The sequence below is a fragment of the Artibeus jamaicensis genome, unplaced genomic scaffold, assembly GCF_021234435.1.
Source record: "Artibeus jamaicensis isolate MK-2021 breed Jamaican fruit bat unplaced genomic scaffold, CSHL_Jam_final contig_415, whole genome shotgun sequence".
Lineage (NCBI taxonomy): Eukaryota > Metazoa > Chordata > Mammalia > Chiroptera > Phyllostomidae > Artibeus > Artibeus jamaicensis.
The window spans coordinates 15,466,070-15,480,380 of NW_026521823.1; the positions used below are offsets into that span (position 1 = coordinate 15,466,070).

Genomic DNA, 14,311 nt, shown 5'->3' on the forward strand with positions numbered 1-14,311 from the left:
TCTACTTTTATTATTGTCAGACCAATCATCTCCTTAGCTTTTGATAAGCAGTTGCCCAAACCTCTGCACAGAAGCCAGGAAGTCTCCTTATGGAATGAAAACAAATTCCTAACTTTGTCTTTGAACTCTAAAGGTGATAGAGCATCAGCTGGAATGAAAGAAAATGGGGTCCAGAAGAGATCCTTATCACTGAGGACGGTGTACGCACTAGTCACTTGGGCTTAGTACTTAGATCTGATGGTGCTAGAGTCGGGCTAGCTCCAGGCAGAGGGAGCACATTTTCTGCTTCTCTAGATTCCTTGTACCAGTACAGCAATATATTTTGGATGCACAGATAATTTACAGCACCATCTTCAATCTGAAGTAGGAAAAAATCAGTTCCAACTTGCTTTTCTTGTGTCTCTTTACACAGGCATAGCGCCCACACATGTGTGCACATGCACACAAACACACAGCTCATTTTGATCTATCAAGCCAAGAAACAAAATGTGCTGAAGAGCATATTCTTTCCTATAAAGTTATTGGATGTTATGGGAACTTCATCCTTTGGTAGATTGGTTAGTCTGCGCTCTGTTGATTTGTGTGATCCAGTGTCCAGGTGTCTGGACGTGGTGTTTATTCTCTCCTGGGGAAGAGCAGATGAGTGCAGTTGCATGTAGGGCAACTCACCATAAAAATATTTCCCTGGAAGGCTTGCTGCAACAGGGCGAAAATAAAACTTACTTACTTAGAATATATAAACATCAATGTGTTAGACTGAGAGGTCAGGCAGCAGATGGTGTGGCTTCAAACTTACCTCAAGGAAACCAAAAGCCTGCTTTTCAGAAGCAAATTTCTACAGAAGAGAAGTTTAAAATTTGCAAATATTTTGAAAGCATAAACGAGAAGAGGGAACTGGTGAAGGGAACTATTTGGAAGCTGCTTTTGCATTAAATTTTACTTAAAGTGTGAAAATTTTAATTCTGCATTACATTTTACTTAAAGTGTGAACAATTCAATTGTTAATATCAGAAGATGGGAGATTAATGATGGGGGGAATCTCGGAGGATCCAAGATCCTAGCAGGAGGATCTTGGACTAGAACCTGTCCCCACCCCCTGCAAAAATAAACAAACAAACAAACAAACAAACAAATAAATAAATAAACCCTTTCAATATCACTGATGTTGAGAAAGTGAGATAGTGGATTTTCTTTTTTTCTTTACTCAGATCTCCATATCTCACCATTTACAGTCATGACCCTTCACACTTCTCTGACCCAAAAGACAGCATGGCTTTCACCCACCTTACAACTTCTTTATATTCAATGCTTCAAAGCTTGTGGCTCCTGAAGTGGGGAAAAAGCCCCCCCCCAATACTATTAAAGTAGGGCTAGTGCCAGGTTGATAATTTTAACAAAGCTTCTGGCAATTTCAAAAGTGAGTAAAGAAGTATTTGTCAGCTCAGATGAAATCAAGTAACCCAGTAGAAATAAACAGAAGGAAGGCTTCCTTGCCCATAATGATTAAAGGAAACCCATGGAGAGTAATTTATGGTAAGGATGCCTTAAAATTTTAGCACTTTTTATATTTCCTTTCAGATATTGTGATAAAAAAAAATGTATATCTCATCATATTCAACACAGATGTATCTGGAGATAAAGATAACTAATCATTTATATTTTAGACATATATACATGCAAATAAAACATTATTATTTATGTTTATGTACTATTGATGTGAAAATGGCACTTTTTGAGAACACTTCCTAGCCTTTAAATAATATTGAATTTATCAAATTATTAATATTTTCTAGGTACTAATATTTTTCTTGGGTACTAATATTTTTCTAGGTAGAAAATTATCTACATTGTCCACCATAACACATAATTTCAGACTGTTTGCACTGAAATAGTTCAGGAATAATGTGGGGATGTTCAATGAGATTATTCTTAAGGTTAAGCCATATAGCATGTCAAACCATGTAATATGCTGAATGATGATTCCAAAAGCAACTCTCTACGTAAAGTATTGAGATCAGCATAAATAATGCTTTGGCATTAAAAAATATTAAATTATAAATTAAAGAGTTTGAGTTCTAAATAGCTGTGAAAATTGTAGCATATACATGGAAAGTAACTTCAAATGACATTTACAAAATATTTTCTCTTTTCTACTTCAATTTCTAAAAACAGTGCACTTGGTGAGAATGGCCATCATAAACAAAGCAACAAACTACAAGTATTGGAGAGGTTGTAGAGAAAAGGGAACCCTACTGCACTGCTGATGGGATTGCAGACTGGTTCCACCACTATGGAAAACAGTACTCTCCATAGAAAACTAAAAATGAAACTGCCTTTTGACCCAGCAATTCCACTGCTAGGATTGTATCCTAAGAATCCTGAAACACCAATCCAAAAGAACCTCTGCACCCAATGTTCATAGCAGCACAATTTACAATAGCCAAGTGCTGGAAACAACCTAAGTGCCCATCAGTAAATTAATGGATCAGAAAACTATGGAACATTTACACAACGGAATACCGTGCAGCAGAAAGAAAGAAGGAGCTCCTACCCTTTATGATAGTATGGATGAAACTGAAGAACTTTATGCTAAGTGAAATAAGCCAGGTGGTGAAGGACAAATACCATATGATCTCACCTTTAACAGGAACATAACCAACAAAATGAACAAGCAAGCAAAATATAATCAAAGACATTGAAATTGACAACAGGCTGACAGTGACCAGAGGGGAGAGGAGAGGGAATTATAAGGGTAAAGGCTGAAGGGTTTGCAGGAACGATTATAAAGGACATATGGACAATAACAAGGGTAGGGTGGAAACAGGGGAGGGAGGTGCAAAGGCCTGGGGTGGTGGGGAGGGATGCAGAGAAAAGGCAGAAAACTTATTTGAACAATAAAAAATGTTTAAAAAAGAAGAAAATTATTGGAATTAATTTATATAAACTACAACTAATTCATCAAAAATTTCATTATAATTTTCTTAATAATTTAGATACCATAATAAAATTTATAATGCTCAAAAATAAATCTCAAGAGAGTTTGAATATTTTCTACAGTAAGCTATAATACATGCCTCATAATTCATGAGTTTAAATATTGGATGACATAATACTAGAATAAAACCCAAAAGTTTTTGTTTTTTATCAGTTTAAAACAAAAGATACTTATCCTTTAAAGTAATACCAATACTATTTACCTATATTAGTACACATAACCTTATATTTTAATTACTATACAGGATTGGTCAAAAGTAGGCTTAAAGTTGTGAGTACATAAGGGATTTTTTCAAAATTATTTTTATTGTATTTTTTCATGACCAGTTATCCCCGTATGCCCTCTCTCACCACCACCCGCCTGCCCCCCACCATAGTCACCACACTCTTGGCCCTATCCATCTGTTCCTCTTTTTTTTATCTTTTTTGCTCTATCCCTCCACCCCCAAACCTCCACAGAGCTGTCAGCCTGCTATCTGTGAGTCAGTTTATACTTTGGTTGTTAGTTCAGTTTGTTCATTAGATTCCGCATATGAGTAAAGTCATATGGCCATTGTCTTTATCTAACTGGCTTATTTCACTTACATAATGTTCTCCAAGTCCATCTATGCTGTTGCAAAGGTAAAAATTTCTTCTTTTTTATGGCTGAGTGCTATTCCATTGTGTGAATATACCATAACTGTTTTATTCACTCATCTACTGGAGGACATGTGAGCTGCTTCCAAACCCTACAGTGTTATTATAAATAACACTGTAATGAACATAGTGGTGCATATAATTTTTTTTAATTAGTGTTCTGGGTTTCCTGACATAAATTCTCAAAAGTGAAATCACTGGGTCGTAAAGCAGTTGATTTTAAATTTTCTGAAGTAAGTCCATACTGTTTTACCCAGTGCCTGTACCAATCACTATTCCCCATGACAGTGCACAAGGGTTTCCCTTTCTCCACACCCTCACCAACATTTGTTGTTTGTTGATTTATTGACAAGAGCCATTCTGAGAAGTGTGAGGTGACATCTCATTGTGGTTTTAATTTGCATTTCTCTGATGATTAGCAACATTTAGCTTCTTTTTCAAATGTCTATTGATTATTTATAATCCTATTTGAGAAGTGTCTACTCTGGTTCTTTGTCCATTTTTTAAATTGGATTGTTTAGTTTTTTTTGGTGTTGAGGTTTAAAATATACAAATATACTATTTGTGTATTGTGGATATTAACCCCTTTATCAGATGTACTAATGAATATATTCCCCCATTCACTGGGTTGTCTTTTCATTTTGTTGATTATTCCCTTTGCTGTGCAAAAACATTTTTAGTCTGATGTAATCCCAACTCTTCTTGTTGTTGCTTCCCTTTCTCAAAGAAATATGTCAAAAAATATTGCTACAGAAATGCCTGAGATCTTACTGTCTATATTTTCTTCTATAATTTTTATGGTTTTAAGTCTAACATTTAAGTTGGCTGTGGATTTATCATATATGACCTTTAATATTGAGGTATGTTCTTTCTACTCCCACTTTGCTGAGTGTTTTTATCATAAATGTGTGCTGGTATTTTTCAGATGTTTTTTCTGCATCTATTGATATTATCATGTAGTTTTTACCCTTCATTTTGTTTATGTGGTGTATTATGTTTAATGATTTGCAGATATTGTACCTACCTTGCATTCCCAGAATAATTCTCAATTGATCACGGTGTATGATTTTTCTGTTTTTAATGTTTTGCTGTATTTACTTTGCTAATATTTTGTTGAGGATTTTATCATTGATCTTCATTAGGGATCTTGATCTAAAGTTTTCTTTATAGTGTTTTATCTGGTTTTGGAATTAGGATAATGCTGGACTCATCAAATGAGCTTAGGAGTCTTCCCTTCTCTTGAACTTTTGGAATAGTTTCAAAAAAAGAGGTACTAGATCTTCTCCAAATGTTTGGTAAGATGCACATATGAAACCATTCAGTTCAAGAATTTTGTTTTTTGGAGGTTTTTTTATTACTATTTTAATTTCACTAGGCATAATATGTCTATTCAGATTCTCTGGTTTGTCCTGATTTAGTTCTGGAAGATTGTATGTTTCTAGGAATTTATCCATTTCATCCAGGTTGTCCAATTTGTTGGCATATAGTTGTTCATAGCATTTTCTTACAATCCTTTTTATATTTTTGGTGTCCGTTGTTATTTCTCTTCTTTCATTTCTGATTTTATTTATTGGGTTCTCTCTCTCTCTCTCTTATTTTTTCCTGATGAGTCTGGTTAAAGATTTGCTCTGATCTCTATTATTTCCTTACTTTTAATTACTTTGGGCTTTGTTGTTCTTTCCCATTTCTTTTTAAGTCTACAGTTATATTGTATATTTGAGTTTCTTCTTGTTTCTTGAGATAGGGCAATAATGCTATGAATTTCCCCCTTAGGACTATTTTCTCTGTGTCCCAAAAATTTGGGGTTGTTTTGTTTTTATTTGCATTTCTTTAAAAGCATTGTTTGATTTCTCTTTTGATCTCATTGTTAACCCATTTGTTGTTTAGTAACATATTGTTTAGCTTCCATGTCCTTCTGTGTTTTCAATTTTGTTTCTGTGATTTATTTCTAGTATCATAACAATATGGTCAGAGAAGATTCTTGATAGGATTTCAACCTTCTTAAATTTATTGAGATATATTTTGTGTCCTACATGTGGTCTGTTGTAGAAAACATTCCATGTGCCCTTGAAAAAAATGCAGATACTGGTGCTTTGGGGTGAAATGCTCTGAAGAGCCTGGCTAGTGCAGCTCAGTGCACTGAGCAGTGTGGCCTGTGAACCAAAGGATCGTGTTCAATTCCCAGTCAGGTCACATGCCTGGGTTGCAGGCCAGTTCCTAGCAGGAGACGCACGATAGGCAACCATACATTGATATTTCTCTCTTTCCCTTCCCCTCTAAAGATAAATAAATACAATGTTTTAAAAAAAGAAATGCTCTGAAGATATAATTTAAATCCATTTTAATGGTCCATTGTTTCATTTAAGGTCATCATCTCCTTGATTTCTGTCTGGAAGATCTATCCATTGACATCAATGAGGTGTTAAAATCCCTTATTATAACTGTATTTCTGTTACTCCCTTTATGTCCATCAAGATTTGCTTTACATATTTAGGTGTTCCTATGTTGGGTGTGTAAATGTTTACTAGGGTTGTATCCTCTTGTTGGATTATTCCTTTATCACTATGTAGTGTCTTTCTTTTTCTCTTACTATCACCTTGGTTTTAAGGTCCATTTTGTCAGATATAAGTATTGCTCCCCCAGCATTTTTCCCTGTCCATTTGCATTAAATATTTTTATCCATTTACTTTTGGTTTGTGTGTATCTTTTGATATGAGGTAGTCTTTCAAAGAAAGCATATATATCAGTCTTGTTTTCTTATCCATTCATCTGCCTCACATCTTTTGATTGGATCATTGAAGCCATTTACATTTAAAGTGATTATCGATAGATATGTATTTATTGCCATTTTATTTTTTAACTATGTCTTTTTCTTATTTTTCTTTTTCTTCTTCTTACAGCAAACCTTTTAATATTTGTTTTAATGCTAGTTTGATAGTAATGTACACCTTTATATTTTTCTTATCTGGAAAGCTCTTTATTTCTCCTTCAATTTAAAAAAAATTTAGAATTTATTTTATTTATTTATCTTTAGATGGGAAAGGAAGAAGAGAGGGAGAGAAATATTAATGTATGGTTGCCTCTTGTGTGTCCCCTGCTGGGAACTGGCCTGCAACCAAGGCATGTGCCCTGACTGGCAATTGAACCGCGATCCTCTGGTTCTCAGGCTCGTGCTCAGTTCACTGAGCTACCCCAGCCAGGGCTATTTCTCCTTCAATTTTAAAAAATAGTCCTGCTGGGTAAAGTGACCTTGGTTTTAGGTTCTTGCTTTTCATCACTTTGAATATGTCATGCCAGTCCCTCTGGTCTGAAGTGTTTCAGTTTAGAAATCAAATGACAGTCTTATGGGAGCTCACTTGTAGGTAACTAACTGCCTTTCTTGTGGATTTTAAAATTCTCTCCTTGTCTTTAAGTTTTGCCTTTTCAATTATGACATGTCATGGTCTGGGCCTCTTGGGTCCATCTTGTTGGGCATATTCTGTGCTTACTGTACTTATATGTGTTATTTCTTCACAAAGTTAAGGAAATTTTTGGTCATTACTTCTTCAAATATATCATCAATCCCTTTTTTTCTCTTTTCTCTTTCTGTTACCCTTACAATGTGGATTTTGTTATGCTTCATGTTTTCCCAGACTTTCCTTAAACCATTCTCATTTTTTAATTTATTACACTTTTTTTTCCTGCTATGCTTGGGTGGTTTTTTCTACCTTGTCTTCCAAATCACTAATTCGATCCTCTACTTCACATAACTTTCTGTTTATTCCTCCCAGTGTATTATGTATTTCAGGTATTACATTCTTCTTTTTTAAATATTTTATTTATTTATTTTTAGAAAGAGGGGAAGAGAAAGTAAAAAAGGGAGAGGAGCATCAATGTATGGTTGCCTCTCATGCACCCCCTACTGGGGACCTGGTCCACAACTCAGGCACGTGCTCTGACTGGGAATCAAACCCATAACCCTTTGGTTACCAGTCCACTGAGCCACACCAGCCAGAGCAAGCTGTTACTTTATTTATTTATGACTGATCCTTTTATATGGTTTCTATGTGCTTTTTTCATGCTGTTGAGCATCCTTATAATCATTACATAGAACTCTATACCTGATAGATTGCTTGCCTTCATTTTATTTAACTCTTCTTCTGGAGAATTCTCTTATTCTCTGATTTGGGTGCTGTGTCTTTGTCTTCCTATCTTGGCTTCCTCTTTGTGTCTGTTTCTACGTATTAGATAAATCTGCAAAGACTCTGATGTAGACCTATGTCAGATGCTGCTTGTGACTGGACCTGGGCAACCTGTTTGGAGCTATCAGTGATCCATAGCATGTGGCTTCTTCTGCTGGACCTGAGTACAAATGGAAACAACCAAGCTGTGTACCCAGACTGGTGGTTACCAGCCCTGGTCCAAGGAGCAGGTAAGCAAATTTCACAGCACCCAAAGATCTGTCTCTACCTACAGGTTACCCGTTTTGCTAATTCACTTAAAGAGCCTCTAGCTATTCTCCTCACAAGGGCTTAAGCTCTGCAGTGTGGGGAACGAGAGTGTACTGTGGGTGGGGTTATTGCTTTAACCCATGCTAATGCTCCCTGAAAAGGAGTGTTCTGTTGGGAAGAGATGGCTTATGCAGTATTGGGGGGGTGACTGAGCACAGGGATCCTGGAATTTGACCCTTAGACTCTCTCCCTAGTGCTACCAACCCCAGACTTTCCTCACACAGCTCTAGTATGCTCTGCCCATCTTCCTCTTGAGCACAGGGTAGGTGGTTTCAAACAAAATCTTGTTCATTGGCCCTTTATGAAGGTTGCTGAATCTCCAGCCATCTTTCCCGGGCAGACAAAAACCTCACTGCTTTTCACAGTCCAGTGTTATGTGGACACTTCTTCTGGTTTTGTGCTCTAAGCTATGGAGCCTGGCTTGTGGATTAGAAACCACACTTTCCAGAGGGAACACTCCCACAGCTGAGATATGCCTATAGTACCTCACGTGCCACACCCTGGAGCCATTAGCCCTCATTTGTTTGCACTTCCTGCCAGTCTCAATGTGTCTTTTTATGTAAAGACACATCGTTTGTTATAAGGCTTCTTTCCAGCTAATCTTCAGCTGGTTATTCAGAAATATTTTATAATTTAGTTGTAATTTCAGTTTAGCCCCAGGAGGAGGTTAACATAACTTTTACCTAATCTGCCACTATCTTGGATCCTGAGATTTTTATTCTTGTATTATTATTTATTAATTATTGTATTATTTTCCACACAAACACTGTAAACCTACTTTACCTTATTCAAGTATTGTACAGTGCTGAACTTTTCCATAATTGTGTTCAACTAGTAGTTTTTTATAACATTAATGTTGTACAAATTTTTACATGTAAAATTATTCTGTTTAAAGTTAATATTAGAGAGCCCATGAGCATAGCCAGCCATGTAGAAGTCGCCTTCCAAACAGTTTAATAATAAGGTCCTGAGGGCTCATAATAATACCAACAGCAGCATGGCCTTCCCCCACTGAAGTCCGGCAGGAAACTCCATCAGGAGACTAAACAGTTTTCAGAGGCCCTGGCCAGCACAAGGATCCTCAAATACAACCTGGAGTCCATCACAGCCAGTGTGAAAGAACCTGGCCTGGGCATCCTATGATCAGAGAGGAAAGGAGGTCGCTGGTAGATGGCACAGTGAAATTAGGAAGTACATCTTCCAGCAGCCTGGTTTCAACTCTGGGACTGACATGTCGTGGCCATGGTACTGACGAATACAAAGATGGGAGTGGGGAAGGCATCTGCAAGAAAAGGCTCCTCTTTCCTGGTGGCTAGGTATTTCCCAGCCGGGAGTGTCATCCACCAACGCTTCTTTGAAGAAAATGTCCTGCCTCCAAAGAAGTAACTTGCCAAATGCAATGAGCAGGTGGAGGGCAGACTTAAGAATGAGGATATGAAGTGTCTAGAACAACAAAAATCTCAGCTGTGTGTCTGCCTTCACAGGTGTATATGCTTGGGTGTGAGATGCATGTGCATGTCCTTTACACACACACTTGGATGTACAGTTTTGCATTAACTCATTCCTAACAAAGAAATGAGTCAAAGAACCTTTTCCTCTGATGGTTAGACCACACTTTTTTGTACTTTTTGGGGAAAAATCAATATTTAAACTTTGTTATTTTAAAGCAAACTTCTTTTTTACCCATCTTACTTATAATATTCATCCCCAGACTTTTATATTACAGATATTTGGGATGCTGAGAGGTGCAGTTCATTTCCTGCATTCTTCATGCATTTTAATCTACTTGTGCTAGATATTTAAGAATATTAAACTTTCATTTAAATGTGATGTAAAACACAGATCTAAACATAAATATAAAGCAGTTTCCATCGGAAACATGGTACAGACCATGGTTCACAGAACAATTGAGATTTCTCAGTTGCAAGATGTGACATCATCTTCATGCCTCCTGCCATTCTCTAATAGGACCAGCAAAGAACAAATGGAGAAAAAATTTAAATAAAACTAAGTATTTTAAAATTAGTGAGGTGGGTTTTTACATTAAGATGTAATATTGAGAAATGACAAAAATGTAATTGCTTAAGTGGTGAGCTTTGTTATAAATAAAATTTCTTTAGTTAAAAGTGGTTAATCTTTAACAAAATTCTTTCAAAAGTTTTTAGAGTCTTGAATTGGTGTAGAAAGTCATTTTCACATTTTTTCAATTTTCTTTTAAATTTCACATTCCAAGCATAACAGCTAGAAGGGAAGGATAAATGGAATACCAGATTAGAGTATTTTCTGACTCTAAATATAAAAGTGGAAGGTGAATGAATATTAAAAAACTTTTCCATAAATTCACATGGCAATAGAATGCTATATCTTTAGAACTAGAATGTGAATTTGTGTTAGGAGGAGTCCTAACATTTGCAAACATAATTAGTACTTTTATGCCTTAAATTACATAAATAAGTTCTGGACACTAGCATTGGTTCCATAAAAACACTTTAATTGTCTTTCACTAACCAGTTTTGAAATATTGGAGAATTTAGTTACATTTTCTGGACCTCAAATTCTTCCTTTGAATAATTTGGGGCTTGCTGGGCACACTCTGAAATACAGTCCAGTTCTTAAATGCTTGTTAGCAATAAATTTATGAGAGCAATAACTAGTTCTACTATTTTCAAGGGAAATAATCACTAACAAAAAAATTAAACTTTTGCCGAGACTCAGCCTCCCCAAGGTCCTGATATATGGCATTCCTCTCTATGTTTTGGCATTACTCTGAGGAGCTTAGGCCAAGGTCATTGTGCATTTAGCAAAAATGATTCCTGACTGCTGTTGTCACTTTGGTTTTTCTGGTCAGAGTTCACGGTCTCTAAAAAGTTATTTTTCTTAATTGTACATAACGCTAAAACAAGTTGTCAGTGGGAAAGTAAGTGAATGCCCTTTGTGGAATAGCTATGTAAAATTTTCTAAGTAGTGATTTACACAAATGTGCATGCAAATTTATACAGTACCAACTAGATCAAATAATAACCAGCATGTAGAATAGAATATTATTAATATATTAGGGCATTCCCTGAAGAATGCTATAAAATAAAATGTGGAGGCACTGGATTCCTACCTTGAATACATATTGTCTAGGCAGCCTTGAATTTGGTTTTATGCTTCCAAGTTTTCAATCTGTAATTAGTAAATAATACAGGGGAAGCTCTTAACAATTTCTGATAATCCATATAATGGCCCCTCCCTACAGTTATTTCATGTTTTTATCTGTTCGATAATCTAATTTTTGTATCCATAATATTCTTCTGTGTGTGTGTTATGAAGAGAAAGAGAAAAAATGAGAGATGTGGAGACGCTTTTCTCTTTAAATGTTCCTGTGTCACTAGGAACTCTTGTGTGTAGAATCTTGTCCTATTTATGGACGCATCTATGGTATAAATCTTAGATACATGTGTATATATGTACAAAATATTTATGTATAAGTATGTATAGGTCTCCAAAATATTTACCAATGGAGTGTGGTGAACATGTGTTTATATTTATAGAAATATTTTTCTAAATTATTGAAGTGCTTTTTATTCACTTCACAGTGTTTTGTAAGATATATCCATATTCTAGTATTGAACTCAAACATAATTATATGTGATGTATATGTGCATATGTGTATATGTTTTTCTGTATATATGTATACATATGCACATATTTTGCACATACATACATATATGATATTTGAATCAATATTTTAAAAGTCAAATGTATTAGGTTTTCAGGTAAGCCTCAAAAATATCTGTAGAGTATATACTTTGACCATAAATCTGACTAAATTACAAATTAATGACATTTATTTCAAAATATACATCTTAATTTGAAAAAGTAATGAGGAAAAACATCCCTAATTTGATGAGAGAAAAAGTCACACAAATCCAGGAAACACAGAGAGTGATAATCAAGAGGAACCCAAAGAGGCCCACTTCAAAACACATCATAATAAAAATGGTAAAATTCCAAGACAAAGAGAGAATCTTAAAGGCAGCAAGGGAGAAAAAAGAAAATAACATACAAGGGAGCCCCGATAAGGTTAGCAGCTGACTTCTCAATGGAAACACTGCAAGCCAGAAGAGAATGGCAAGAAATATTCTAAGTATTGAGAACCAGAGGCCTACAACCAAGGCTACTTTACCCAGCAAGTCTCTCGATCAAGATAGAAAGCCAAATAAAGAGCTTTCCAGTCAAAAGAATTCTAAAAAAATACACCTCCACCAAATCAGCTCTGTAAAACATGCTGAAGGGACTGCTTTAAGGAAAAGAGATAGAGAGAGAGAGGAACACAGTTACAAAAATGACAATGAATAAGTACCTAGCAATAATAACCTTAAATGTAAATGGATTAAATGTTCCAATCAAACAACACAGAATAGCTGAATGGATAAGAAAGCATGACCCACACATATGCTGCCTACAAGAGACCCAACTCAGGGAAAAAAGATCTACACAGACTGAAAGTAAAGGGCTGGAATCAAATTTCCCAAGCAAATGTACAGGAAAATAAAAGCCAGGGAAGCAATACTCATATTAGACAAAATAGACTTCAAAAAAAGGGTCATAAAGAGAGACCCAGAAGATCACTTCATAATACTCAAGGGAAGAATCCACCAAGAAGACATTAACATTGTAAATATATGTGCACCCAACATAGGAGCACGCAAATATATAAGGAAAATCTTAGAGGACTGCAAGAAAGATATTGACAGCAACACAATTATAGTAGGGTTTTTTTTAACACCACACTGTCAAAAATGGATAGATCTTACAAATGAAAAATCAACAAAGATATTGTGGCATTGGACAATGCCCCAGATAAAAAGGACTTAACTGATATATAGAGAGCCCTTCACCCCAAAGAAGGTAAATACACATTCTTTTTAAATGCACATGGAACATTTTCAAAGATACACCACATGAGAGGACACAAAACAAGCCTCAACAAATTCAAGAAAATTAAAGTCATATCGAGCATTTTCTCTGACCACAAGGGACTGAAACTAGAAACCAACACCAAGGGGAAAAAAAACCAAAACACTCAAAATCATGGAGATTGAACAGCATACTATTAAACAATAAAAGGGTCAAGAATGAAATTAGAGAAGAAATCAAAAACTTTCTAGAAACAAATGAAAATGAACTCACAACAACCTAAAACTTATAGGACACAGCGAAGGCAGTCCTGAGAGGGAATTTCATAGCAATACAGGCCTACATAAAAAAGATAAAAACATTCAAACAAACAACCTAACCCCATGCCTATAAGAACTCGAGGAATAACAACAAAGACAGACCAGAGCAAGTAGAAGAAAGGAAACAACCAAGATCAGAGCAGAAATAAATGACATAGAGATGAAAAGCACAATTCTAAGGATCAATGGATCCAGGAGCTGATTCTTTGAAAAAATAAACAAAATCGACGAGCCTTTAAGTAGGCTTATCAAGAAAAAAAGAGAGAGGACCCAAATAAACACAATCAGAAATGAAAGAGGAGAGATTACAAGTGATACTACAGAAATACAAAGGGTCGTAAGAAATTACTATGAAGAACTGTATGCAAAGAAATTTGAAAAGGTAGGTTAAATGGACAAATTTCTAGAAAAATATAACCTTTCAAAACTGAATGAAGAAGCAGAAAGCCTGAACAAACCAATAACAGCAGATGAAATTGAAGCAGTAATCAAAAATCTCCCAACACACAAAACCCCTGGACCAGATGGTTTCACAGGAGAATTCTACAAAACATTTAAGGAGGAGCTAACCCCTATCCTTCACAGACTATTCCAAAAAATTCAAAACAATGAAAGACTCCCAAATACTTTTTATGAAGCCAAAACCATCCTAATCCCAAAACCAGATAAAGGCACAACAAAGAAAGAAAACTTCAGGCTAATATCACTGATGAACATAGATGCTAAAATCCTCAACAAAATACTGGCAAACCACATCCAACAATACATTAAAAAGATCATACACCATGACCAGGTGGGATTCATCCCAGGGATGCAAGGATGGTTCAACATTCACAAATCAGTAAATGTAATTCATCACATAAACAAAAGCAAAGACAAAAACCACATGATCATATCAATAGACATGTCTTATCAAATAGACATTTCAATTTTTCCTATGGCTACTATTCCATTTATGATTTATCC

General features: G+C 35.6%; 1 pseudogene; it reads left to right on the forward strand.

Moving 5' to 3' along the window:
• Positions 1-9,048: 9,048 nt before the first annotated feature.
• LOC119044087 (Golgi-associated plant pathogenesis-related protein 1-like) lies at positions 9,049-9,506 on the forward strand (annotated as a pseudogene).
• Positions 9,507-14,311: the final 4,805 nt, after the last annotated feature.